This window comes from Nematolebias whitei, chromosome 18 (genome assembly GCF_014905685.2).
Source record: "Nematolebias whitei isolate Nwh7 chromosome 18, NemWhi1, whole genome shotgun sequence".
Classification (NCBI taxonomy): Eukaryota; Metazoa; Chordata; class Actinopteri; order Cyprinodontiformes; family Rivulidae; genus Nematolebias; species Nematolebias whitei.
In genome coordinates, this window is record NC_056515.1 from 20508411 (window position 1) to 20512315 (window position 3905).

Sequence of the window (3905 nt, forward strand, 5' to 3'; positions counted from 1 at the left end):
TGCGTTAGAAGACAGATAAGACTGTCTGACTTGATTTAAACTACAAACAGTTATAGCTGGAGGATGTGGGCGAGGCAAATTAAGAAGTGACACTGTTGCAATACGTTTGGCTCTAAATTGCACAGATTTAAGCTGAGACGTACCAAAATCACTATGATCGATCATTATCCACCCCGTGAACCATGATAAGTGGCCAATAGCCTCCACAGCGCCACCTACAGTCTTCCTACAGTTATATCTCAGTGATGCAACATCCGATCTGAACCAGATTTTTGATGCGTCATTAGTGAGCACTTATGGACACATTGGTATGGTTGTTTAACATTTGACTCAAGTGCGCCCCCTACGATATTCCAACAGTTATCTCTGTGATACATGATCCGATCGGAACCAGATTTTTGGACAAAAATGTATCAATGTTGTGGGAATGCTTAATATTAATAGCTCTGAACCACGTGACTATTGATTCGAGGACAATAAGACTTTTGACAATATAAAAATGTGGATAATTCAGTCAGTTGAGCAGATTTTGATAGGTGGTAGTAGCCGAGAGTCATTCACAACGCAGGTCTTGTACATGAGTCCTCGAGGCTCAGCCTGCATAAATAAAGGTGGATGAACAGATACTCAGAGTTTACGTCTTACACAAAAGGCGGCGGGCGATATGCATTCCTTCAATGAAGCCGCCTTTAAAGTTCATCTGGTCACATGACCACAGAGAATAAAACACACTCTCCTTACAACCTGCTGCGTCTGCCGCACGAGCCTGACTTCGCTTCACGTCTCGTGCTATCAGATCACGTGTCGGACAGAGAAAGGGGACGTCCGACCCACTTTTGAGGAACCTCTTGTCACATTTCCTCCCCATCACACTTCAGAGTCCTCTGTGTCCACAGCCTCTCTGATTCAGAGGCGCGCGCACAGACAGCGCGAGGACTTGTCTACCAGGGGGGCGGGGCGGGGACCTCTTTATGTGGACCGCCACAACAACAACAACAACAACAACCGATGTAAATAGAAACTTCGCGGCTCGCTGGTTGTAGGAAGCCGCTGGTTTCCCCTCAGGTAAGACGAAGCTTTAACTTTAAGCTAGTTTAGCGTGGTTGAGCGCGCGCTCGGCGGCTTGTTGACGCCTCAGAGGACGTGAGGGGTAAATTTAGTTTTAACTCTAAAACTCCGCTGCTGTGTGGGTTTGTTCCGAACAAGAGGCTGCTGACTTGTTTTAAACGGACTGCGTAGAGCAGATAACCACAGAGTATCAATACATCGACTACGAATCAGCTCACGTGCTAACATTTATTCTCCTGTAGCTGAGCAGTCTGTCATCCTAATTTAATCTGTCTGGCATTTAGATTATTTTATCACGTTTCCTAACAAAGCGGTCCCAGTCAGATTTATGTGAAACTAGTTGCGCACGTGTGCCCACGCCTCCAGGGAACAAAGATGAAGTATTAAAGGAGGACAGCAGCGCTGTGGTGTCTGTGGGTGCGAAGCGTGGGCGGTGGTTGGCACGCAGCTGGGCGTCTGTGTTGCCAGATAGAGTCGAGATTTTCAGCCCAAAAATCTGTTAAAAACCGCCGCATCACACAAAAACCCGCCCAATCAATATGTTGTTATATTTACTGTTTGAACATGAACGCACGTCAGTACGTGCCAAGGTAATTGTGCATAGTCACACAAGCATACGAGATTTGTATGCAAACAAAAAGATCCACCGGCTTGTTTTACAAATGCATAAACAGTTTTTCAAATGTACACACTTCAGTTTGCACAGGTAGGAATATTCGATGCATACATATTGTCAAATACACGTGCACAAATCACCTGCTGTGGACGGATCAGATTACCTGTCTGAGACTTTCCTGCTGCTCCAGATTCACAAAAGTAATGCTGCGTTCAAGTCTGGTGAAAAGCTGGGACATCTGAAGTTTACCAGATTTACTGGGTTATTGAGAAGACTCATTTCTAACTTGACTCAATTGCTCATAACCTCTCTCTATATATAAAAAATAACTTATGCACATACACTTAAAATATATTACTCAGTATTTTCTTCCTCTGGTAAAACAGCTGGGGAAAAAAAATTAATCCAGAATAAACTGTTTTGCATTTGTGAATCTTATAGGACGCATTTGTGAAATTTTCGGTATGCTAGTGGATATTTATACACTTACACATCTTGTACGCGTGTGTGTACTTTTGAGACTGATTTATCTTCATACACACAGGCCAGTATTACCAATACCAATACTTCTAAACTAAATGCTTAATCTGAATAAATTTTCATCACCTACAAGTGTTTTTTAATTTATTTATTATTTTTTTATTTAGTTAAAAGAATACTCCTGGGCACAAATTTGGGCAAAGATTATAAGTAAAAAGAAAATACTTCATTATGACAATAAAAGTTTTTTATGCAGAAACAGATTTTGTCTGCATTTACCTTTTCCTAAATCCACAAAATGCACATAAATATCACTGGAGAACAAATTAAAATCACTTTTTTTCTTGTTTGTGTTCAGAAACTATGATTTTTTTAAAAAAAAGCTCACTTCTCTCTTCGTAGAAAGTGAAACTTAAGTTTTGATCTTAATACACTGAAATAAATCAGTATAAATACCATTAGGAATCATAATAATCAATATTTGGATCAATCCGCCCACTTCAGCTCTTTAGAAAGCTCTGTTATAACCACAAATGTCATCATTGTTGATCTCTGAAATGTTAAATAGTAAAAAATATATATTTTAAGCTTGATTTTGTAGATTACTGTAGTTTTTTTTGTTGGTGTTTTTCAACCTCTGATCATTTTTCTTGCATGTTAGTAGTTATGTATCACAGCAAAGCAATATTTTGATTAACTTATTCCCTATGACAGTATTTTGACTAGCTTCTGCTGCCAGAAGGTGAACGGGGTTGCTCATGTTTTGCCCATGTCTGTGTGTGTGTATCTGCCTGTTAGCAAAATATCTCATGAACCACTGGATTAATTTTAATGACAGTTGCAGCAAGTATAATTATTAGATGCACGTGTACAGTTGATTAACTTTTGGAGCCAACCAGATCCAAGATGGCTGCCACAACCTATCAGCATTAGCCTAAACCTCAAGTGGCAGTAGCTGAATCGTCTACAACGCCTGCTGTTGAGTGCGACGTCTCACATTATTGTGAGAAACTGAGCGTGTTATTTTCAAGGTTCCACCAGAAGTGTACAACTTTGTCCCTTAACAAAAGATGCTTCTAGTTTAAAACTTTGTTTCAAAAGGCGACGGGTGACTCTAGGCCTGTATTTAGTTTGGTTTTAAGATAAGAATGAGAATAAAACTAATTTAAGTGGCAGCACTTACAAAAAAGAATAATTTAAGAAGGGAAAAACAAAAGTTAGTTGTATAAATCAATCAAAGTTCATGCCTCCAACAGAAGAAGTGTAAATCAATGTCAGAGTCAGAGGTTCTTTATTTGTCATTCGCACCTCATGTGGTAAATGTGGTGGAACGAAATTATGTACACAGGGTCCCAGTTACATCCAACAATAAAATGTAAATGAAAAACAGTAAGAACATCTAAGATATGAGCTAAGAAAATTGTTAATAAAAATACACTAAGCACTAATAGTATAAAAACATTACACCGACCAGCAGCATGAACATGAGTCTGTGTGAGCAGATGAGCCCACATGAACACATCAACATGAAACAGATCAGCAGCAACATGAAACAGATCAGCAGCAACATGAAACAGATCAGCAGCAACATGATGTGGTTTTTCACACAGTGATTATTCTGGTTAGAGATTCATGAGTCTAACAGCCTCAGGGTAGAAGCTGTTCCTCAGTCTAGTGGTTCTACACTTAAAGCTCCTTAACCTCCTTCCTGAGGGGAGTGGGGCAAAAAGTGTGTGTGCTT

General features: G+C 39.9%; 1 protein-coding gene across 1 annotated transcript in view; it reads left to right on the forward strand.

The window, feature by feature from the left end:
* Window positions 1-899: 899 nt before the first annotated feature.
* Window positions 900-3905, forward strand: part of nek6 (NIMA-related kinase 6) — a 19285-nt gene continuing 16279 nt past the window's right edge. The window contains exon 1 of the mRNA XM_037692638.1: window positions 900-1065. The gene's annotated coding sequence lies outside the window, so the exon portion shown is untranslated. The remainder of the gene's footprint in view (window positions 1066-3905) is intronic.